Raw genomic sequence first — 26023 nt, 5'->3', positions numbered from 1 at the left:
CCACGTAGCACGTGCTCAGTGACTATCCCTTGTTACTATGGTTTTTGTAAGATAAATGTGCACATGGCACATGCAGGGGACTTTGGAGACTGATAATGCTGGAAGAGGCATCTGAGTTGGAGAATAGTGGAAAATAGGGTCAGTCAGAGAGGGAGACCAGACTAGTGAGCCTTAATGTTTAAACCTGATAAGCTGCTCCAAGAATGGCAAGTAAGATCCCACTCATATATGAATGCTTACCAATTGATAGTGGTTGCCTAGAGCACTGTATTAAGGAAGCTTGGTTTGTGTGTGGTCTCAGTAGCAAAGAAGGAGGTTATTGTAGAAATTACTGGTTAGCAATATTTACTATGTGTATGGAAAGTGGTAGCATATTTTAGCATTTTTATTATCATTGAACTAGGTATTAGGAGCTATTACAGCTTCTTGTTTTGGAAAGCCTTATAATATAGAAGAGTTAGTTATAAGAAGGTGAATTTACCATAAGCACGACGACTAACTTTGAGTGTAATATAATGTGTATTTGAATGGGAAGAAGGAGAAATCATGAATTCTGAGAAATATTTTTTTTTTTTGGGTAACAAACATTTCTTTTTAAATCAACTTATTAATTTTCTTTTCCTCAATCATTCTCTTTAGGAATAACCTATTTCATTTCAATAACAAAGCTGATGCTTTAAATTAGAATTTCCCTCCATTTTTCATCGAGTTTTAAAGTATTTAGAAGATAGTTATTCATCTTCAAGAGTAATGGTATTCTAGAAGGGACCCTGGACCTCTTCTAATCTAGAACACTTTTGATGCTAGTAAATTTTGAATTATACTTTACTGCCAGCTCATCCTGAGTCTATGTTTGTTTGTTTATTTTTTATTGCGGTAACATTGGCTTATAGCCTTATATAAATGAGAAATATTTTAAAGGAAGACTTGGATTAGTTTATCCCCTTTGTTCAGAATAAATTCCATTCTTTTTTTTATTCCTTGTGATTTTAGACCCATTGGGCTTGAGGAGAATCATTTAACTGGTTCCTAACAGTGAATGCTTTTTAGTAAATACTTATTATGAGCAAGGCATTGTCCCAGGTACTGAAGATGGACAGATGAAGAGTATGTTTTCTGTCCTCCACCTGTCTACAGTCTGTTATTGGAGAAAGGTCTATTAAGTAATTAAAGGATGTGATATGATCTGTAATCGAGTTACATGTAGTAGGCACTGTGGGATAATTGAATAAGAAGTATGTTGGTCTGCCTACAGAGGTCAGGTAAGGCCAGAGGAGTTAGTTGGATTAAGGGACATTTACCTTTCATCTCTCGTCAGCTCTTCACTAAGAGACATTCTGCTGAATTAATAGCTTTCAGGATATTTGTGATTAATATAGCACATTTTGAAAACACAAGGCTCTGAATGTGCTTCAAATGCTTGTGCTGTTTTATTAACACAGGTTTTTAACACTTTTCAACTTTTAAACAATACTTTTACTTCTAGGAAGAGCTGTTGTTAGCCATCTATAGAGGTACTGGATTTTCATTGTCTACAGAAAGTACTTTATACAGTGTAAGGCCTGTTCTTGAAGTAGAGTCTGTTTTCAAAATGACAAATGTCATTATTGGCACCACCAGCAAAAGTCTTTTGTAGTCTGTTTATTGTATGTAGGGAATAGGTGACACAAACATAGTGCTCATTTACCCTATCAACAAACATTTATGTCTGCTTAACCTGGGTTTTTGCTAGAAGAGTAGCATAAATATTACTTGATCAATTTGAAAATTAATCAGTTTGCAAAACACTTCTGTATTAATCAGCATTGATTTTTGTATTTTTGTTTATAGTGCGTCCTTTCTTCCTTTATGATCAAATAGCTTTCTTTTTATTATAAAATTATCTAAATGAGTTCAGAGCACTCACAATAAGTTGCTAATCTTTCTTAATCATCATCCTATGTTAGTGTTTCAGTCTCTCTGTTCCCTTCAGTTCAAATGTATTCATCAGGGCTAGGTTTTGGTTTTTATTATATTAGTTGTCTTCTTTCCCTTTCTCTTTTATTGTTGACACGGTTCCTCCTTACTTCAGGATACTTGACTTTCAGAGATTTAGGGTCATTGCATATACTGATTTGCTAGGATTGATGATGTCTTTTTAATCTATGGAACGTACTTGACTTTGTGACAGCTCTGTCTTCCTTTTATAGATCTTTCTTGATTTTATTCTGAAATAGAGACCACTCCCAGAATAGGATGCAAAAACCAACTGCCTATCACTTCTCTCTGTACTTTGGCCCTTAGAAAATTTAACAATTTCTATTCTCTGGGAACACATGAAATGGATATGTTGTGAGCCTCATTTTTTCTTAAATAACAAATCTTCCAGTATGTAATCTATCTCATGATGAAGCTTTTCTTACAATTTAAGGAAGTAATATTCTAAAATTGTTTGTGAATTTGCCTTATGTGTTTCCGTACACCTGAATTATTCTACATTTCTCCTCTGCTGTGTTCACAGACTCAAGGGATACCTCAAGTTTGGAGTACAGTAACAGAACCTTCTGCAGAAGGTAAAAATGAGGGCTGTCCACTTTTCACTGTGATGGACTGTCTAGAAAACAGGAGGCTTTCGTGAACATCTTATTTTTCTTTCCTTACTTTCCCCAGCAGTTGAGAATCAGTTACATACAGACGTGTGTTAAATTTTGCTTTACCAATTCTCGGTTTGGGAAAGCGGTGGATAGGAGGGACTCTGGTTACAGTTCTGGGTGTTAAAATGTATGTTATTGCAGGAGGTTCTCTATTTAGATTCACTTTAGGTGGAACAAATATTTTATTTCTGTTCTTTTAGATAAGGATCTTGTTTGTTGATAATTGTATTCTCCTCTTCAAAGATGGTCAGTTTTATAAAATTCTTTCTTCTTTTCAAACAAGTCTTATGCTTACTTGGGTCTTTTTTTTCTATTCCACTGAGTATTACTTAGCAATTTAGAAACAACTGTAATAGAAATAATACAAATTACAGATACTATGAAAATAAAATTTCAAACTCAATTTGAATGAATTAAATGAACATGTTCTTGAATGAACATGGCTTATTTTTAAAAATTCTAAGCATTTCTCTAATTCTGGAACATATATTTATATACATATATGTTATATTACACATATAAATATATGGCTCAGAGGGAATGAACGATAAAAAAAAATAGGATAGGGGCTGGCCCCGTGGCCGAGTGGTTAAGTTCGCACGCTCCGCTGCAGGCGGCCCAGTGTTTCGTTGGTTCGAATCCTGGGCGCGGACATGGCACTGCTCATCAAACCACGCTGAGGCAGCGTCCCACACGCCACAACTAGAAGGACCCACAGTGAAGAATATACAACTATGTACTGGGGGGCTTTGGGGAGAAAAAGGAAAAAAATAAAATCTTTAAAAAAAAAAGGATAAATCACATAGCATGTATATATGTCTCATACTTAAAATTCTTCTCAGTCTATGGATGGTTACTCTGTCTAAATAAGAGTAGTAAGTACAAATAAAGCTTGTCATCTAATTTTTTCATTTGGTTAAGATGCTCTTCAATAAGAGGTCTTTAATAAGCATTCTTCTAACATTTGACCAGTCTTCTTTTTCTCTTTCTTTTAGCATCAGTGTGAATTCTTCTAGGATGTTGAAAGTGGCGAACCACAGATAGTTTTGATTCAGAGTGTTTAAAATCAGCTACTTACTTAAGGTATTAGTTTAAAATTAAGAGTCTAGATCAGTCTGACAAAATAATAAATGTCACTCCCATTGAAGGAAATTAAATTTTTACTTCCATCATCAATTTTTTTTCCTGGTAACATTAATCAGCTAAAAAACAGTATAAAGTAGGTGTTTTTCACTAGGAACTTATGGTTGCTTAAGGGCTATGTTCTAAAACAAAATTAATGGTATAAAGTTGTGATTCACTCACATAAAGGTATAATAGGTATAGTCGTATGAATTGAGAGTTCACTAAGAGAAGGAAAGAGCATAGTCCCTTGGGAATACTGCCACTAAGGCAAAAGCAAAGGATTAGCTAATAAAATACGTAATGACCATCAGAGACATGGGAAGTGAATCAGGAAGGTACAGTGTCTTGAAACTCTAGAGAAGAGGGTTTTCAGGAACTGATGGATGGTTGTGTAGCTGAGGGCATAGTCCACCATATTGCACAGTATCTGCCGAGAGCCCGCATGAAGAATGTTCTTTTTATGTCTCTGTAATACGAATAGATGTAGTCTTGAGGAGATGGTTTGTGCTTGCCTTGTGAACCTTGTGACTGATTTTGTTTCCTTCTTTGTCTATTTTTTGTAGCTATGATTAGGGATCTCATGTATATTTTATGCGTGCTCTTACTTAGTTTTATTTCCCTGGTCCACTGACATCTTTCATGTTTCATTCTCTTTGCATTACATGAATCTTTGTAAGTCATTTCTTCTTTCTGTCTGTCTCTCTCTTGCAGTGGGAGATAGAGCGAGGAGAGATGAAAAGTAGCTAGTAGTTTTGATATAGAGAAATATGATATATTGGAAAAAAGCCATTAGATTTGGCAAGGAGAAAATCATTAAACTTTAAGAAATCAATTTAAACATTGGTAAGGGGAATTGAGTCATATACACACACAAAATAAGTCTTAAACAAGATTTAAGTGGAAGCAACCCAAATGTCCATCAACAGATAAATGGATAAACAAAATGTGGTGTATCCATACAGTGGAGTATTATTCAGTCTTAAAAAGGAAGGAAATTCTGACATATGCTACAACATGGATAAACCTTGAAGACATTATGCTAAGTGAAATAAGCTAATCACCAAAAGACAAATACAGTAAGATTCCACTTATGTAAGGTACCTAGAGTAGTCAAAATCATGAAGACAGAAAGTAGAATAGTGGTTGCCACGGGCTAGGGGGAGGAGAATGGGGAGTTATTGTTTAATCGGTACACAGTTTTAATTTTGCAAGATGAAAAAAGTTCTGGAGTTGGATGGTGGTGATGGTTGCACAACAATATAAATACTTAATACCATTGAACTGTACACTTAAAAATGGTTAAGATGGTAAATTTTATGTTTTGTTTGTTTACCACAATAAAAAAATGAGTTAAGATAAAGAGTAGATATGAAGTAGAAACCGTGAGTAACCCCCTATTTAAGGGATAGGCAAGAAAATGGAGAGAAAGTGAATGATAGTTACAAATGGATAGTATGATCAAGTAAAGGGTTTTTTAAAGACTGGTAAATCTGATTATGCTTAAAGAAAAAGAGAAGCCCTCTACTGACAGGTTAAACATTTTAAAAAATTTTCAATTCAGCAAGTGCTTTGTTCAGATAGTACTGCCACTATGTATAAGAGTTGGTAACTGGGATTACACCTTCTTACACCTTTCCATGTAATGTCAGCATTTATTTTCTTTATGGGTAATTATGTGTTGGTTTATGGATTGAAAACATTGTTAGGTTAATAAAAAATGAATTTAAGCTAAGACAGGCATGAAACTTGACAAATAATTCTCCATGGCTGGATGGCACTGACTCACAGGCATGTTAGTACCATTTTCAAATCATTCTTAGAATTTATTTCTATGAAGAATTTGAATGAAAATTCTTTTAAAACAATGTCTTGAACTTTTTGGAAGGGGATGGAGGTGGGCTCAAAAAAGGGGAAATGAGAGGGTGAGTAATTAGAAAGGGGAACCCCAGGAACTTCCTTATCTTTTAAATTTGCATATGCATTTGTTGGTTTCTAAATTACGTATTGTAAGAATATAGAATTCTAACGTCATTATTTTCCATGTTTTGACCAGTACCAAATATTTTGTGGCAGAATTTTAATGATAGTGCTATACCTCTACTACAATGAATAATAATAGGTTTCTGTGTACTAGCTGCATACCCACTGATCCAGAGCCTGTGACCTTAGCAAAGGTAAGCACATCCCAGATTGCAGTGTGAGATAGTTGCAGATTGATCTGCTTTGATAGTTGTCTAAATTTCTCTCATCTGTTTTTAATGAGCATGCTCAATTGCATGAATCTGACCATGATATTAGACTGCATTCTCTTTTAGGTGTGTAATTGGAAGCTTTTGAAAAAGTGTAGGTTAAGTTTTAAGTTAGTGGATATATGTTTTTGGACTGTGTCTAGATTCTTTGAGTAGTTTTCAGGAATGCCCAAAAAAGTAATCACTCTAGTTTCTAATGGAACCCGCACTATATTAAGTACTGGAGGCTGAATTTATTACAAAACTAAATGCTTAATAAATTCCTGTGCATAACCGATTGTTCAACATGCTTTGTTGAGTGGCTTGAAATTATAGTATACTACGTCTTCTTTTTTACTGTAGTGCTTTATTTCAAAATTTGGGCAGTTTATTTGTTTTAGTAAGTCCGTTTTTAGTGGCAGAAGATAAAGAGACTCAAATTACCTCAAGTAATGGGCAATTTGTTGTAAGGATACTTTATCATCACTGATTTTATTAATTGCAAGGGGCAAAAGTCAAATTCACTTGCTCTGTTCATTCATTAAGTCATCAAAAATTTATTTAGTTCTTCCTGTGAGACAGGCATTATTCTGGGTTTTGGGGATAGAGCATTGAGCAAAATAGATATCCTGCCCTCATGAAGTTAACACTCTTTTAGGGAGACAGATAGTGAACAAGTTTGCATGTGTGCATGTAGATATATACACACTCACATGACTACTGGAACAGATAAGTGATGTGATAAAAGTAAAGCAAGATAACATGTAGCCAGTGATCAGGTAGGGCAAGGGCTATTTAAGTAAGGTGCATCAAGGAAGATCTCCAGAAAGAGGTGATATTTGGTCATAGACCTGAGTGCTGGGAGAGAGTGAGCCAAGGGAAGGTCCAGCTGAAGCATACTCCAGGTTAGGGATCTGCCAGGCTGAGACCCCAGGCTGGCGTAGCCTCAGAGTGTTCAGGGGACTGCAAGAAGGCTAGTAGAGCCAGAAGGTCGTAAGGGATGGGGAACGTGGTAGGAGACAAGATCGGCGAGGTAGACGGGCCAGCTCTCACAGGACCTTTTAGGGTCTAATAAAGAGTAGGGAATTTGTTGTAAGCATAATGTAAGTATATTGCAAGTCTAGCTCCATTTAGAAATTTTGAGCAAAGTAGTGATGTGATTTATCTTTTGAAAAGATTATTGTAGTTACTATGTGGATATTAGACTTTTGAAGAAGAGGAGCAGGAGTAGAAGTAGAAGGTCTCTTGAGGGTCTTGCAGTGACCTAGCGAGAGGGAGGTAGCAGCGAGGACGGATTTATGATATAGTTTGAAGGAATAGCTGACAGGATTTGCTGTTGGATTGGATGCAGAAAGTTAATGGGGGGTGGGGCAGGAATTAAGGATGGCTCTTAGGTTTTATATACCTGTGGTATTAAAATTTCTTGGAGATGGAGGCGATTAAGGGAAAAAAGTCTGAACAGGCTCAATTTGGGGGAGTCAATAATGAAAAAAAAAAGGTTGAGAAACACTGAGATCATGATGCAAAGAGGTGAGGGACTGAGTGCTGAGAGATTAAGAAGCAGGATTAAGGAGCCAGGAAGGAAGAAACAGAAGAAATGACCAGTGAGAGATTTGTGAGGGGAACCAGGAGAATGTAGGGTCCTGGAAGCCTATGAAGGAAATATTTTAAGAAAGAGGGCACAGTCAGAGGCCGGCCTAGTGGTGCAGTGGTTAAGTGCGCACGTTCCGCTTTGGCAGCCCGGGGTTTGCCGGTTCAGATCCCAGGTGCGGACATGGCACGGCTAATCAAGCCGTGCTGTGGCAGGTGTCCCACATATGAAGTAGAGGAAGATGAGCACGGATGTTAGCTCAGGGCCAGTCTTCCTCAGCAAAAGAGGAGGATTGGCAGTAGTTAGCTCAGGGCTAATCTTCCTCAAAAAAAAGAAAAAAAGAGGGCACAGTCAGTGTTAGATGTTCCAGAAGTTCGAATGAGATGATGACAGGGACCTCATCATTGGATTGGCAAAGTAGAGGTTAAGGTTGTTGGTGATCTTGACAAAAGCAGTTGCACTGTAGTGGTGGAAGTGAAAGTCTGATTGGAGTGGATTAAAGAGGAAGTGAAGATAGTAAATATTGTTGACTTTCAGAAGAAGGAGAAGAGAAATGGGACTATGATACCTGAAGATACGTATGATGGGAAGGAAGTTTTTTTATTTTCTAAAAGATGGGAAATTTTACCGTGTGTTTATATATTAATGGAATGACCCAGTTGGGAAATAATTCATGTAGGAGAAAATCAATCTATCTTAATTAAAAGAAGAAAACTATCCTTATTTAATGAGAAAGTGTAAGTTTGTAGTCAGGGATTTAATCCACTCTGGTTATCTGTATTTCTCTCTTTCTTTCTTTCTGGATTTCTTTTTTTTTTTTTTTTTGAGGAAGATTGGCCCTGAACTAACATCTGCCACCAATCTTCCTCTTTTTTTTTTTTTTACTTTTTATTAAGATTATGATAGTTTACAACCTTGTGAAATTTCAGTTGTACATTACTGTTTGTCAGTCATGTTGTAGGTGTACCACTTCACCCTTTGTGCCCACCCCCCACTGCCCCTTTCCCCTGGTAGCCACTAATCTGTTCTCTTTGGTTACATGTTTAACCTCCACATATGAGTGGAGTCATACAGAGATTGTCTTTCTCTATCTGGCTTATTTCACTTAACATAATACCCTCAAGGTCCGTCCATGTTGTTGTGAATGAGACGATTTTATCCTTTTTTATGGATGAGTAGTATTCCATTGCATACATACAGCATATCTTCTTTATCCAATCATCAATTAATGGGCACTTAGGTTGCTTCCACATCTTGGCTATTGTAAATAATGCTGCAGTGAACATAGGGGTGCATGGGACTTTTAGAATTGCTGATTTCAAGTTCTTTGGATAGATACCCAGTAGTGGGATGGCTGGGTCATATGGTATTTCTATTATTAATTGTTTGAGAAATCTCTATACTGTTTTCCATAGTGGCTGCACCAGTTTGCATTCCCACCAACAGTGTATGAGGGTTCCTTTTCCTCCACAACCTCTCCAACATTTGTCACTTTTTGTTTTGGTTATTTTTGCCATTCTAACGGGTGTAAGGTGATAACTTAGTGTAGTTTTGATTTGCATTTCCCTGATGATCAGTAATGATGAGCATCTTTTCATGTGCCTATTGGCCATCCGTACATCATCTTTGGAGAAATGTCTGTTCATGTCCCCTGCCCATTTTTTGATTGGGTTGTTTGATTTTTTGTTGTTGAGTTCTTTATATATTGTGGAAATGAACCCTTTGTCGAATATATGACTTGCAAATATTTTTTCCCAATTGGTGGGTTGTTTTTTTGTTTCAATCCTGTTTTTCTTTGCCTTGAAAAAGCTCTGTAGTCTGATGAAGTCCCATTTGTTTATTCTTTCTATTGTTTCCCTTGTCTGAGAAGACATGGTGTCCAAAAAGATCCTTTTGATACTAATGTCAAAGAGTGTACTGCCTATATTTTCTGCTAGAAGCCTTATGGTTTCAGGTCTTACCTTTAGGTCTTTGATCCATTTTGAGTTAATTTTGTGAACAGTGAAAAAGAATGGTCAATTTTCATTCTTTTATATGTGGCTGTTCAGTTTTCCCAGCACCATTTGTTGAAGAGACTTTCTTTTCTCTATTGTATGCCCTCAGCTCTTTTGTCAAAGATTAGCTGTCCATAGATGTGTGGTTTTATTTCTGGGCTTTCAAATCTGTTCCATTGAGCTGTGCACCTGTTTTTGTACCAGTACCATGCTGTTTTGATTACTGTAGCTTTGTAGTATGTTTTGAAGTCAGGGATTGTGATGCCTTCAGCTTTGTTCTTTTTTCTCAGGATTGCTTTAGCGATTGGGGGGTCTTTTGTTGCCCAATTTGAATTTTAGGATTCTTTGTTCTGCTTCTCTGAAGAATGTGATTGGGATTCTGATTTGGATAGTGTTGAATCTCTAGATTGCTTTAGGTAGTATGGACATTTTAACTATGTTTATTTTTCCAATCCACGTGCGTGGAATATCTTTCCATCTCTTTGTGTTGTCATCAATTTCTTTCAGGAAAGTCTTGTAGTTTTTGTTGCATAGATCTTTCACTTCCTTGATTAAGTTTACCCCAAGGTATTTTATTCTTTTTGTTGCTATTGTGAATGGTATTGTGTTCTTGAGTTCTTTTTCTGTTAGTTCATTGTTAAAGTATAGAAATGCTACTGATTTATGTATGTTGATTTTGTACCCTGCAACTTTGCTGTCATTGTTATTTCTAAAAGTTTTCCAATGGATTCTTTGGGGTTTTCTATATATAAGACCATGTTGTCTGCAAACAGTGAGAGTTTCACTTCTTCATTGCCTATTTGGATTCCTTTTATTTCTTTTTCCTGCTTAACTGCTCTGGCCAAAACCTCTAGTACTATCTTGAATAAGAGTGGTGAGAGTGGACACCCTTGTCTTGTTCTTGTTCTCAGAGGGATGGCTTTCAGTTTTTGCCCATTGAGTATGATGTTGGCTGTGGGTCTGTCATATATGGCCTTTATTATGTTGAGGTACTTTCCTTCTATACCCATTTTATTGAGAGTTTTTATCATAAATGGCTGTTGGATCTTGTCAAATGCTTTCTCTGCATCTGTTGAGATGATCATGTGGGTTTTTGTTTCTCATTTTGTTAATGTAGTGTATCATGTTGATTGACTTGTGGATGTTGAACCATCCCTGTGTCCCTGATATAAATCCCACTTGATCATGGTGTATCTTTTTAATGTACTGCTGTATTCGGTTTGCTAAAATTTTGTTGAGGATTTTTGCATCTATGTTCATCAGTGATATTGACCTGTAGTTTTCCTTCTTTGTGTTGTCCTTGTTGGGTTTTGGGATCAGGGTGATGTGGGCTTCATTATCATATAATGTGTTAGGGAATAGTTTGAGAAGGATAGGTATTAAATTTTCTTTGAATGTTTGGTTGAATTCTACAGAGAAGCCATCTGGTCCTGGACTTTTATTTTGGGGGAGGTTTTTGGTTACTGTTTCGATTTCTTTGCTTGTGATTGGTCTGTTCAGATTCTCTATTTCTTCCTGCTTCAGTTTTGGGAGGTTGTAAGAGTCTAAGAATTTATCCATTTCTTCTAGCTTGTCCAATTTGTTGGCATATAGTTTTTCATAGTATTCTCTTATGATCTTTTGTATTTCTGTGGTATCCGTTGTGATTTCTCCTCTCATTTCTAATTTTATTTATTTGAGTCTTCTCTCTTTTTTTCTTAGCCTGGCTACGGGTTTGTCAATTTTGTTTATTTTTTCAAAGAACCAACTCTTTGTTTCATTGATCCTTTCTGCTGTCTTTTTTGTTTCAATTTCATTTATTTCTTCTCTAATTTTTATTATTTCCCTCCTTCTACTGACTTTGGGCTTTGTTTGTTCTTCTTTTTCTAATTCTGTTAGGTGTCGTTTGAGATTGCTTATCTGAGATTTTTCTTGTTTATTGAGATGAGCCTGTATCACAATGAATTTCCCTCTTAGGACCACTTTTGCTGTGTCCCAGATGAGTTGGTATGGCTTGTTTTCATCTTCCTCTACTTTATGTGTGGGATGCCTGCCACAGCATGGCTTGACAAGCGGTGTGTAGGTCTGCACCTGGGATCCTAACCAGTGAACCCCGGGCCACTGAAGTGGAACGTGCAAACTTAACCACTCTGCCACCTGGCTGGCCTCTCTTTCTGGATTTTGGTTTTGTTTTCTCCTACTGCGTTTCTTAGAGGTTATCTCTGTGGCTGCTGGCAGTTGTAGGCTTACCTTTTTCCAGGATCATGACCAAAGAGATACAGGAGTCTTACCTACCTACTCTAGTTAAAAAGTTTCAGGAAATAACTGGCTTAGATTATGTGGCCACACCTACACCTATCACTGTGATCTCTAGGATGGAGTCCTGTGATTACTTCCTCCCCTGGCCCCATCTCCCTGGCAATGATAAGTCTTGTCTCAGAAGACAGAGAGAGAAGTGGTACCTAGCAGATAAACAGCCATAATAGACTGATGAATAAGAGCAACTAGACTTTGAGAAGAGTAGGTAGAAGAAAAGCTTAAAAGATTATTCTGGATCCAGGGATGGATGAGTAGGATCTGGCAGCATGGCTCCCATGATATAGCCACTCCTGCAGAAAAATCTGATATGTTCTTGACAAATTGCAGTCTAGAACTTCTGTACTATACATGGATTTTCTCATGGGCCTCTTTTGGCCTCACTCTGAATTTTATGGTAATTGAGTATATCATTTCTCAAATATAGATGCTTTATTAAATCCTGTTTTGACATTTTATTGAAATGAGCTAATATAACAACACTGGAAACTATATCAGTAAATTTTTTTTAAGATTTTATTTTTTTCCTTTTTCTCCCAAAGCCCCCTGGTACATAGTTGTGTAGTTTTAGTTGTGGATCCTTCTAGTTGTGGCATGTGGGACACTGCCTCAGCATGGCCTGACAAGTGGTGCCATGTCCGCGCCCAGGATTCGAACTGGTGAAACCCCGGGCCACCGAAGTGGAGCGTGCAAACTCAACCACTCGGCCACGGGGCCGACCCCTATATCAGTAAATTTTATTCCACCTCTCCCCTTTCCAAAATCTTCCTGGCCATTATAGATTTTCACTTCTGCATGGACGGCACTTTTTACTGTGACAAGGTGAAACCCTGACTGTGTTTAACTAGGGTCACCAGACATGTCTGTACTGTGCAAGAGGAAACACGTGTTTTTAAAAGCATCATTGGAGGAGCAGAAAAGTAAATTTGAGGTGGCAAAAACTAGGTGCTCTTCATTCTGAGTTACTTTGGAAATCTTGAAATAGAAATGCCCTCCAAATACCTTGTAAATTCAGGGAATGGATGATTCTTAGCACGTGACCTAAACGCATCCAAAAGGCAGATAGTATTCATGACACCTAAGTAATGTCTGAGAATATCAACTGCTGTCCCAACTACTGCTCTGCTGTACTATCAAACTTAAGAATGTGGAAGTGTTTTGCAGTGCTATGTCTTCATGATGTTGGAGTTCTTGTCATTTGATTTACTTATGAATTTTTGCCAAGTGAGGCCTTCTTATAGGGAAAAAGAACAAATATAACACTAGAAAGCCAAGGAATGTAAAGTTTATAAAGGCATGTAGAGAATTGTCTAGGAGGATATGCCTTTATGAAATTACAAAAAGAGTTTTATTAAATTAAAAGTAGTTATAGATATTATCTTGCTGTTAATTCCAGGAAAAGTGACACATTTATGTGACTTAGGCAACTATAAGAAACCGATAGTTTTACAGTTTACAGAGCTGTCTTCAATAGTGCTGTCTTCATTTTCCATGTTTTTTTAATGAAAAATTGGGGTTATATTTTTTCAAAAATTAATTTGATGTCATTGTGAATGTCTTTCATTTTTCTTTATATTAATGGGAAGCAAGGAGCAGAATTCTAAATTGGTGCAATATTTTTGAAATACTGATTTGGTGCAATATTTTTATTAGTAGCATTTGTGTAGACTGAAGACATGTATAAACTACAAATAGGTATATTATTTGTCTTCTAGAGTATAAGAATTTGTTTATTTTGCAAGTAAATTGGTTAGGCAGGATTTAGAGGTCACTTTTATCATTTTTGGTTTGTCTACACTTCTTTAAAATTAATTATTACTTACTAGATAATAAAATATTTTGTTTGTATGAAATAAATATAAGGAAGGGCAATTTATAATTTAAGAAGAACTCTGAATCTGAAGGTTTGGTAATAACTTGTTGGTTTATCTCCAACACTGTTTCACCAAAGTAAGCAAAATTACTTTCTTCCCCATTGGCACAGCTGGGGACTGGAAAAAAAGAGTTAAAACCGCAAAGCACTTCTGGATCTGGGAAATAAGTCAGTTTCAAGAGAACAAAGAAATACAAGTGGGAATTATTGAATAAACAATTAGAAAAGCTGAAAAAAATTTGAAGCAGATTATTTCATCTCTGGCCCAGAAAAAATAGAGAAATAGTACAGTTTAAATGTTTTCGTAATTTAAACCAATTTAATCACCTTGTTCCTAAAAAGGACTACTAAAATTTCATATTATTCCTGAATGCAACCAAAGTCAAGAGAAGAATCAGTTTTCCTTTAAAGTCTAGTTTTCAAAATGTATCATAAACATTTTTATAGTAGTTTATTAGTGTTTTGCTAGATAAATATCTTAAATTCATACTAAAAGCTTTCCCATATTGTGAATTTAGTATCTTACATCTTTTCAACCTGGTACTAAATGAATATTGAACAACAAGTAAACTTTTTATGTATTCTGAGGCTTCATAATTACTGAAGCCTCTCATCTTTTAGACTCTGATATCTTGAGAAACCCCAAGGTGTGCTATCCTTTCCTAGACACAGCGTCCCAAAGTAAGTATGGAGCTTGACTGCCTGAATTCAAGTGTCTAAATACTAGATTTGTGATCTTGACCAAGTACCTTAATCTCCCTGTTCTTAACTTTCCCTATCTGTAAAACGTAGCTAATAATAGTACCCACTGTAGAGGATTAGGTTGAGGATTAAATGAGTTAATGAATAGACAGAGCCTAGAACAATACTTGGTAGCTAACAAGGGCCTATTATTGTTAGTGTTAGAAGATTACTGTCCTTGAAGAAAACCACAAGCTGCAAGGTAATTGAGAAGTTAGCAATTGTTAGAACTCTGTATCTACAAATTGAAAAACAATTGAAAGATTTCTCTTTTAAATTTTAATTTCTTAATTGAAAGCAATTTCAAATTTAGTGAAAGTTACAGGAACAGAACAAAGAGGTCTCATATACACTGTCTATTCCAATTTTGCCATTTGTCCTAATAATGACCTTTACAGCCAAAAGGTCCAGGAGTATGCATTATGCTCAGTTATCCTGGCTCTGTAATCTTTAATTCACAACAATTCCTTAGTATTTCCTGGACTTGCATGTCTTTGGCCAGTAATTTTCCAAAGTCATTTTGTAGGTTGTATCTAAATTAGAATTTGTTTGATGTTTTCATATGACTAGATCCAGATTGTGCGTTTTGGGCTGCGCAGTCACAGAAGTGATTCTTTTCATTACACACTTTTTTTTTTTTTTTTAAAGATTTTATTTTTTCCTTTTTCTCCCCAAAGCCCCCCAGTACATAGTTGTATATTCTTTGTTGTGGGTCCTTCTAGTTGTGGCATGTGGGACGCTGCCTCAGTGTGGTTTGATGAGCAGTGTCATGTCCGCGCCCAGGATTCGAACCAACAAAACACTGGGCCGCCTGCAGCGGAGCGCGCGAACTTAACCGCTTGGCCACGGGGCCAGCCCCTCATTACACACTTTTGAGTGGCACATAGTGTCAATTTGTCCTATTACCGATGGTGTTAACTTTGATCAACCGATTAAGAAAGTGTCTGCTACCTTTCTGTAACCATATAGTTACTTTTTGCCCCCTTTGTAATTAATAAATATTTTTTGTGAGGAGAAACTTGGAGACTTTGTAAAATTGCATTACTTATGTCACTTTCATCCACTAATTTTAGCATCCATGAATGTTTCTTGCCTGAATTATTACTCTGATGGTTGCCAAATTGTAATTTTTCAAGTTCCATCATTCTTTCTATTTATTAGTTTGCATTCTACTCTAAGGAAAAGACTTAAACAGAGCACATTATCAACATCGTGTCCTGCTAACATGGTGAGAGATAACAGACATATCTTGAAAATAGAAATTGGAGAAATAGTGAATCTCACAATCTTATGACTGTTCTAAAAATTTATCATCTGCATTTATTCATTTATATCATTGTGGACTCCTGGATTTTTGTCTTATTCAGTGGCGTATAATTTGTTGCTGTCATTATTTTGATGCTCAAATTGTCCCAAACTTGGCTAGTGGGAAGCCTTTCAAGCTGGCTTCTGTATTCTTGTATATGTCTGTCTCCATCATTTTTTGAGCCCTTCCTTACTTTCTGGCCTAAAAAGATGTTCCAGGTTCATTTTGTTATTTCTCAGCCCTAGCCTTGGAAACAACCATTTCTCCAAGGAGTCCTGGTTACTTTTAGTTGAAATGGTATTTAGAAACCAAGATTTGTGCACTCATTGTTACTGAGGTGTTATTGTTCCCAGGCCCTGTCAGTGGACAGAGTTAAGATATACACACCCCTTTATTTTTTTTCTCTCTCTATATTAAAGGTCCTGCATTCACACTGATACTTGATACCAGTTCACACTAACACCAGTCCAACACTACTGGGTTAATTCTCACTTAACCTCTTTCCCTATTTGTACCTCTTTTTACTAACTGTGGAAAACATCCCTCTTTTATCTTAAATATGTTTTTTCATTTGCTTAGTTTCCCTGTACATGACCAGTCTCTTGACCCCACTGGGCTGTTACCTCACTCAGGAGCCTGCCTTGTGTGGACCTCTGCCATTGCTGAGCTGCAACCTCAGTGTCCCCATTATGCAGACTCTGGCTGCCACTGGCCTATCTTCCCACCCTCACATGGAACCTGGCTGCTGCTGGGCAATTGAAAGATTTTGAAATGAATTTGAGAATTGGAAAGAACTTTGGAGCGAAGTCTGAGTGAGCACTATCCAGTGACATTGTGTTGATGAGTCTGTCTTGATGAATTTATTTTTATTACTGAAGCACATCATTCATATTTTTCCTTCTTCACATAACTCTAGCTGTTGACAAAGGTCTCCTAAGCTACTTAGGATTTTAGTGTTTTGACCACTGTGTCAGTACTTACAAAACAAGTGAACTTTTCCTAAAAGTTTTGGCATTAATAATAATTAGTTAAACCACTACTGTATATAGTAAGTGAAGCCTAAGTTGGAAAATGCTGTATACTAAGTAAATGCAGCTAATGATATTTGTGAACTGTTAGATTTTTAAATGCTAAATGTACTAGAAAAAGTCATATGTAATTTCAGATCAAACAAATTTCCTGAGTAAGATTATCCTGAAAATGCTTCTACCATTGGAATTCATGAATTTTTCTATTCTAAAAGAAACTAGGATTGACAAGTTTCGAATGTAATGTCTCTTCTTACCTGGAGATTATGTGACAAGAAGTTGTAAAAGCTCTTTTTAGCTGGCATTTCATTTAATACCTTTTAGAAAGAAGGTGTTTATTAACTGGGCTTTTGTGTTCATTTTTTGTCAAACTCCCTCTTCAAGTCAATACATTTTTTTACATTGAGCTTTCTGCTAGCCTTGCTAATAGTTTCTTGACTCTGATGTTTTCCATTTATTTTATCCAGTGCCTCGTAGTAATTACTATGCATTCAGTAAATATTTATTGAGTAAAAGGGTTCCAAGTTGTCTGTACAGAAAATCTTTTGAAGAAGCTTTCAAATTCCAAGAGAAAAAAAAATTGAGCATTTTTGATCATTTTGTAGCAGAAAATTAAAGCAAACATTTGTAAAATTATAATTTAGAAGTAGATTTTTTGTTATTCTTAAACATATTCTTTGAAAGACAGGATCCTTTCCATTTTATGAAACTTAGTCATACTTTTGAAAGAGTTTTTGTCTTATCTAGAAATGCCACTAAAAAGAGTGAATGAAGGTGATGTTTTCCTGGCAGCTGTGGTTAAAAGAATCATTTAGTCATCCATTCACTCATCCAACAAGTATTCATTGAGTTTCCAAGATGTATCTGCCATTCCACATTTGTTTAGTAGCCTGCTATATTTTTGGCATTTATAACATGTTGGAAATATAGGAATGAATAAGAAATATTGTCTGCCCTTTAAAGAATTTACCTTCATTTGATGTGAAATGCTCATTTTATTCTCAATTCAATGTTTAAAAAAAAAAAGACTGAGTTTGAAATGGAAGAATGAATAACCAAAGATTCAGCCACTCTGTCCCTAAGGTGGTACTTCAGTGACACTATGATGAGATATTTAAGAAAACTTGATTAAACATTTAGTTCCTTTATGGCCATTGAGTCCACTGGTTTTGTTGAACCATTTATAAAGAAAGCATGTTCCTTGAATTGACTTAATTACAAAAAATTTCTGACCCTATACTTATTTATGTTATTAATAATTTACATTTGTAGAGCACTTTTACCACTCCTAAGAGTCATTTCCATGTACATTTAGTTAGTTAATCTGCAGAACAGTCATACAGTTTTGAGACTCAGTGTTTCCCTAATTTCTGTTTTTAAGATATGTCTTTGTTATCTCTCACCATCTTCACGAGCTAGATGTTGATAGTGTACTCTGTTAAATGATAAGATTGCAGTTTACGGTAGAAAAAGTAATAAAGCCTTCCCTTAGTGTCCATTGTACCACTGTTGGGAAGAGAACACCCTGGTAATTTTGAAGTTCTGAATGTTCAGATGTTTACTAACATTTACCTAGTGTGCCTAAAAATTACATGTAATTCTTTCATGGTAAAAGGGAAGGAGCTCATGAGGGAAGGTGCATATTTATTTCTCTTTGGTATAACTACTAATATCTGGACTTCCCAAGTTCAGGGTGTAGCTTTTAGGTGTCCAAATATAGCATGTTGCAGGAATTTAGTCCATGTTACAAAGACATGCCCCGCTGACCAACATGCACATGAGGAGCTCGCATTCTGCACTGTTCTAAAGATAAGCGTGCCCTGACTGTGCTGAGCAGCTGATCATCTAAAGTCTCACTCAGAAGCAGCACCACAAAGTCTATACACTGGGTGAATTAAGATAAAGTGTGGAAGGCTTTAAGCTTTTTCATCTTTTAGATTTTAAAGAGGTTTTTTTTTAAAAAAAATGTTTATATTGCATAAAGTTGCTTGTATCAAAGTCCTGCTATATTGAACCTTAGGTCAATTGCATTTTCCTGTGATAAGTTGTCTGTCACTGTGAAGAAAACTTTTGAGGCTTTTGTAAGTTGAAATTGAATTTAGAAAAGTAAATACTGATGTGCACCTATCTTTTAGAATATAGTACTTCATATAAACGTGACAATAATTCAAATATTTTTCGAACTGAATAGTTTTTAGCTTGTATATCAGAGAAGCTTCAAAATCAGACCTTCTTTCAATACCCATTTCATATGGCCAACTTTAAATATAGTTACTTTTGTTAACAATGTTTGTTATTTTTCCTGCCTAACCCCCTTACCAAACCTTTTGGTACTTATCAAGATGTTTTCATGCTTTAATAGAAAGTAGTGAGGGTGTATTTAACTGTGCGGTACTGTGTTATGACATCAGAAGTTGATTTCTCTAAGATACATTAGTTTGCCAAAGGAAACTGTTATGCCAGTTGCTTTCTTAACATTGAGAACAACGTTACAGATGTTTTTTATCATAAATCTTTAGGATATAGAAGTTTTTAAAAAGTAGTAGGAGAGCTATTAAAAAATGAATTGCAGAATAAATGTAATAGTGTGTTTATTATATCCAGGATCTGACATGGCTGATGGTGAATTTGTCTGCATTTTGAAATTTTCTCAGCTTGCAGAGGAGGGAGAGGAGGAGGAGCATAATGGTTAAGACTTGGGGCTTTGAAGTCAACAAATGTAGTTTTGAATCCCATCTCCACTACTTAACTTAATGTTTGCAATTTAGACAAGTTACTCATACTCTCTGAGCTTCAGCTTAAGGATCTGTAAATAAAGATTATATTATTGCTTCTAAAACGTACTTTGTAGGGTTGTTGAAAGAATTTCACAGGATAATTTATGTAAAGCATATTTAGCACAGTTACTGGAAATTGCCAAGTGCTCACAAAATGTTAGCTATTGCTATTATTACCATGTCTCTACATGCACACTAATGGTTTATAATTAGAAATTATTTTTTTCCACAGTGTTTAGGTGATTTCACAAATTATCTTTGAGGGTTTTTAGGACAACATGTTCTTATATTAAATATAACTTATATTAATATAACAGATGAAAACCTATATGTTAGTTCTTCACTAAGCTGTTTTGTATTTTTAGGCCTGTAACTTAATACAAGTATATGGCTAAGTGCACTGGGTGCATTGGTTTTATAAGATCGCCTTTTATAGATGAAAGGAGCAAGTAAATAGGTATATTTTAATCTTTTGAAGTGTATCTTTCACTCTGATTTGTGTAAATCACGTTTGCTTAAGGCAGGGATGGACTGGCAGCACGAAAATTCTCATATCTCATCCTACTATCCAACAGACAGCTGTAAATTAGCACCTTCTAACCTCCATTATGTTATAGGTCTCTGTGATCCTGTTTGGAGTCAAGGATTCTCCAGTGCTGCTTTCAAACGAGATATCATGAAAACAGTATGTCTTTCACACAACTATGGGAATTGTCTTTCACATGACTATGGGATAGCAAGTAGACACAATTCAAAACAAATTCTTTAATGAAGAAAAAAAGTCAGCTATAAATTCAGCTAATACTTGAACGACAACTTTATGCTGGGCTGCATAATCCCTGTCTTACGGAAGCTTACAGTATAGTATGAACATAAGATGTAATTAAGTAAATAGTTATAAAATAAGACAGCACATATGATATGCCATTTGGTAGAGATAGTAAGTACTATGGAAATTGGGGAGAGGGAGAGATGACTTTCAGTTGGAGTGTTTCTTCCTTTTCTAACCTAATTTGTACAGCTGTGGATATACCTATGCGTGACTCATGTCTTTTTTAGAAGCCTGCTTCAGCTGGGTGGCCACAGGAATGGTAGTTTCCTTACCTGTTTGTTGCTGGCTATTTCTAGCCTTTCCTATCTCTTCATTCTCCCCATGGCTACAGATCCTACTGCTGTCTAAAAGCTTTCTCCCCTTCGGCCTAGTATCATTTTTTTATCTTTTTCAAGTGCTTGTCCAAAATAATTATATGGCAGTCGGACTGTCAGTAGCAAGTAGAAAGGGGAAGAAAGGGAAACTGTTGTTGCAGCCTCAGTGGCTTCATTCCCTATTACAGAAATAGCCCTGTTGATAGCAGCAAGGGAGAAGGATGATGAAAAGGAGAATCCTCATCTTACCTCTGTTTCTGTGAAGATCCATAAACACGTGCCCCCACACATCCTATATCCCCACACTCCCTCATCTCCTGAAGATTTGATTTCACTCACCACCCTGTCCCCTCTCTCCCCTGTCATCCGCCGACCTACTTTGCTCTAGAGTCCCGCTTCAGCTCCGAATCCCCTGCCTCTTTGAAATCTTGTCCTTCAGGCTGTTAGAGCCCCTTTTTCAAGTCATGGGAGTCACCCCCATGATGAACTGACATAGCTCCATTGAGCTATTGTGTTACTATCTCCAGGCTTTCAGTAGGCCGCGATGTGTATTTGATGTCTCTAGTGGAATCCTGAATCCATTAATGCAATTCCCTATGGCAGATGGTTCATATATAATGTTTAACTCTTGTATTACATTAGTACTGTATGTCTAGAAGGTTTGATTCTAAGAGAAAATGTATTTTAAGTATTAAACAGTCAGCTCTTGTTCTGAATCAGGAGCCATCTATATTGATAGTGAACTTGGGATCAGATTAGAGTTCAAATTCTAGCTCTCCTGGTTGCTAGAGATGTATGAACAAGTGTGTGATTACTTGGCCTTTCTTGGGCAAGGTTCTCTGTATAGACTGTAGAGATAACAGCTATTTCTCAAATGTGGTTATTGAGGTGGTTAAATGAGAATGCATGTTGAAAGTGTATAGTAAAATGTAAAATCCTGTGTTGAAGTATGTGATAAATCTTATGGCAGATATGTGTACAGGTCATCAAGGGGCACAAAGAAGAGAAACTATAATCTGGAAATGGATGGAGAGGGAAAACTTTGTGGAGGAGGGAGTTCTGATCTGAGTCTTAAGGGCTAAGGAAGAGCAAGCCTGGCAAAGAAGGAAGAAGGGAAAGCCATTCCAGGTTGAAGGAGTGGTTGGGGGAATATGGTACATTCAGAAAGCTGCAAATACGATTGGAGCTTAAACTCTCTACTTGTGGTACCTAATTTGATTATTGGGACTACTTACCTAACTCTAAAGAGGCAGTTATTGCACAGTGGTTAACAATGCTAGAAACAAACCTGGTCTGAAACCTGGTTTCATCATTTGCTTATCTGTTATACCTAATTAAGAACCTTACCTTCATAAACCTTTAGATTCAGTATGATGATACAAGTACCTACTTCAAAGGGTTGTTGCAGTGATTATTTGAGATAACATTTGCAAATCTCCTGGTGTTTAATAAACATGTAATAAATGTTAGCAGCAGTTTTTGTTGCTGCCCTGAAAGTTCTTAGAGTGACTTTTCCCGTGAGTATTCTGTAATCTACTGTTCTAGGCTAACAGTTTAGCAGTATTTTAAACACGAACTCTTGTTTGTTCTAGTGCAATTACAGAAACAGAATTTGAATGAATTTTAAGGATGGTTTAACTCAGTTTCACTCTTTTGTGTGTTAAGAAACTAAGTCACAGTTAAATAACCTGTCTGCGATGTCACAGTGAATCAGTGACACAGCTGGGACTAGAATGAGGTCTCTTTCATTTCAGAGTTCTTTTATTGGTCTTGGAGTAAATTGCCCCAAATCGCTCAGAGATGCTAACTGATATAACATTGGCCACAGTTTCTAGCAGAAACAATATAAGTTAGCAATGTAGAAATTGGCATTTCAGTAGCTTTACAGATAGGGAAATACATTTTTTAAAGGAACACAATATCCTTCTCTGCCTGCTCTCTGGTGGAAGTGCTATTTAGCAACAGCACATGTGAAAGAGCAAGGAGAGGCAGGTAATAAGGAACCAGATAGTTCTTTTTTTTTTTTTTGCTGAGAAATATTAGCCCTGAGCTAACATCTGAGCGAGTCTTCCTCTATTTTGTATGTGGGTTGCTGCCACTGCATGGCCACCGATGAGTGGTGTAGGTCTGTGCCCAGGAACTGAACCTGGGCTGCCGAAGCAGAGCATGCTGAACTTAACCTCTAGGTTGTGGGGCTGGCCTCCAGATACTTCTTAAATGAATAATTCCTTTGCCATCAAGAATTTCTTACACAGACAAATTCCTATTTCTGTTCATTTGGGTCTCCTCACTAAAATGTGAAAGTAGGTTTTCATAATACTTGTCAATGAAACATGTTCTACTTCATTTACTCAAGAGGATCCAACAGTTAATTTGTTGAGCACCTTTTCTGTACCGAGTGCTAGGGATAGAATAGTAAGTGAGAAGCTTATGCTGAGCAGCCCTGATGGCCTAGTTGTTAAAGTTCAGCATGCTCCACCTCTGTGGCCCCGGTTTCAGTTCCCAGGCACGGAACCACACCACTCGTCTGTCAGCAGCCATGCTGTAGCAGCAGCTCACATAGAAGAACTAGAAGCACCTACAATTAGAACATACAACTATGTACTGAGGCTTTGAGGAGGAAGCCAGAAAACAAGAAGATTGGCAACAGATGTTAGCTGTAGGTGAATATTTCCCAGAAGAAAAAAAAAAGAAACTTATGCTTTAGTGGAATAAACAGATGTTGAAATAATGATCATACAAATAAATAATTATTATTAGTTAAATGCTGTGCATAAAAAGTACAGAGTGACTTATAATCATGTAGCAGTGTTTGGGAAGCTTTCTCCTGAGGAATTAAAGTTTTAACTGAAATAGGAGGGCTCAATAAAGTAAACAGGTGAAGATGAGTCAGAGAAATGGAGAAAAGGATCTCATACTGAGGAAACAGTATGTGCAAAGGCCCTGAGGAAGCACATAGTATGATCTCGCCTAAGAATTGAAAGACAGCTAGTGTTTTTTGAGCAGAGCAAGCTAATATTAAAATTCAAGTCCTGGTCATGAGAAGAGAAAGGAAGGTATTTACTAGGCATCACTGAAGAAACCAGACATCTCAAGATGTGAGCCTTCCCCCAAAGTAAACTGTGTGCCCTATGTTAAAATTTTGTTATTTTAAACAGTCATTGTAAAGAAAATTACTTTAGAACCACTATAATATTCTATTTGCTAGGTGGAGTAATACTAGGATTTGAACACTTTTTCATTGATTTTTCTTCCTTTCTATCCTGGCTCATTTAGAATTGAGTGAATATTTTGATGTACTGAAGCATTTAGAGCAGGGACTTTTGCTGTTGATCAGTTGAACAGCCATAGAAATGACAGAGAGAATCTTATCCTGTTTTCTTGGCTGAGGTTTTGTGTGGGTGTGTAGGTGCAGCTGCACTGTCAGTTTCTTGGCAGTCAAGACAGGGCAATTCTCAATGCAGTGCATCTTGAATAGAAAGAAATTTAAGAGCTTTAAAAAAGCTACTTTGAATGTATTAAATTCAGTGGGAAGCACTCCGGGCCTGAATCTTTGGCTGATATTCTAAGTTCTTTGGCTAAATGGCTACGGCAGCCTCAGGCACATGTCCAAGATTGTGGCAGGAACACATGAAGGAGAGAACATAAAAAAGTAGTCAAAGCTTTGTCTCAGTATAAAATTATCAGTAATCATATGTATTTTTTAAATGAACTTTTGTTAATTTTTTGTTTATGATTTATTTAAGCTTTTCCTCTAAAGAGCACTTAATGAAAAAGGCATATTGTGAAAAATTAGCTTTGCTTGCAAAAGTTAATTCATAATTTTCTGTAGTTTATCAGGAAGATCTTTTCTCAGATTTATACCTCCACAGATGGAGTCCTAGTTCTGCTTTTGTTTCTCACTTGTTTTCTTTTCTCTCTTTTGACCTTTGCGTGATCTTTGTTTTCCCAGACTCTCAGATGCAGACAGTATGGAGCTCTCTTCATTTTCCAAGCATATTTGCATCCTGTCCTGTGGATAAGCTCATCATTGTCCTTTATACTCCTTAAGCAGAAATGTCTGAGTTGCTCCCAATGTTTAACTGCTTGTTTATATCTCTACTGCTATTTATTATTATTGATCTCAGAATAGCATAGAGTCAAGTCCTGAGGTCATTCGGTCTGGGTTCAAATCCCATCCTGCTGCTGACTATTTTAGTCTCTTAACTTCTCAGTTTCTTATCTCCATAATGGAGATAGATAATCATGTCAGGGCCTCATAAGTTTTTCTTCTTAAAGCCTTAAAGGAAAAAATGTATATGAAGGGCTTAATTCAAAATAAGTGTCTGGGAGGAAGAGATGTTAGCTATCATTTTCTTCATGATTTAGGGCCAGTCTCCTAGAATACATTAATAGCTATGCTCACTCTTCTGGGGATCTCATTCAGTCTAAAGACCATCTGTATGCTGACGACTCCCAATTTCTCTCTCTTTTCCTAACCTTACTCTTCCCTAAGCGCCAGACTTGCTACTGTTTATCTACACTTAAGTGTCTCATGCATACTTCAAACATCACATGTCTAAAAACAGAACTTTTGATCTCTGTCACCTGCCCCTACTTGCCTCCCCAATCTGTTCCTCCCCAATCTGTTCCTCCCCATTCTTTCCTATCTCAGTTTACGGCACCACCCTCTGTACTTTTTTTGGCTTTCCTCTAGCTACCAATCCCCATCCATTTCATCAGCACATCTAGCAGCATTAACCCCAGAATATGTCCTGAATCTGACCATTGTCACTATATCCTCTACTGGCACCATAGTCCAAGGCAATAGCCTCTTTTGCTTAGACTGTTCTATAAGAAATGTTCTCCTTATTTCTCTCTGTTTTCAGTCTTGTCTCCTGCAAACCATTCCCTACATTGAAGACTGATATTTTAAAAATATTGATTATTTTACCCCCCCTCTTCTTGAAATTAGAAAAATATCCAGAAGTTTTGAAATTCTGTGACCTGGCCTCTCTGATTGGTTTCTTCCTATGTCTCAAACACAGCTAGTTCATTCCTATCTTAAGACCTTTGTACTAGTTTCTCTGTTTGGGATATTTTTTCCCAGATCATCACAATGTTGGCTCCTTGCAATTTTTAGGTTTCAGTTCAAATAGCTCCTCACAGAGGTATACCCTGACATCTTTCCTTTCTTTATTAATATGTGAACACTATCTGAAATTTCCCCCCCTTTTCTTCCTGCTTTCATAAATTGCCCCTTCCCACTCCCAAAAGAATTTAAGTTCCATGAGGGCAAGGACTTTA

The 26023-nt window shown here is 36.6% G+C and overlaps 1 protein-coding gene across 8 annotated transcripts in view; it reads left to right on the top strand.

The window, feature by feature from the left end:
• The window catches only part of STIM2 (stromal interaction molecule 2), a 170476-nt gene that overhangs the window by 108769 nt on the left and 35684 nt on the right, over positions 1–26023 (top strand). The window lies entirely within an intron of this gene.

The sequence above is a fragment of the Equus przewalskii genome, chromosome 3, assembly GCF_037783145.1.
Source record: "Equus przewalskii isolate Varuska chromosome 3, EquPr2, whole genome shotgun sequence".
Lineage (NCBI taxonomy): Eukaryota > Metazoa > Chordata > Mammalia > Perissodactyla > Equidae > Equus > Equus przewalskii.
Note: the sequence above shows the minus strand (reverse complement) of the source record. Positions and strands in the feature narration are given on the sequence as shown.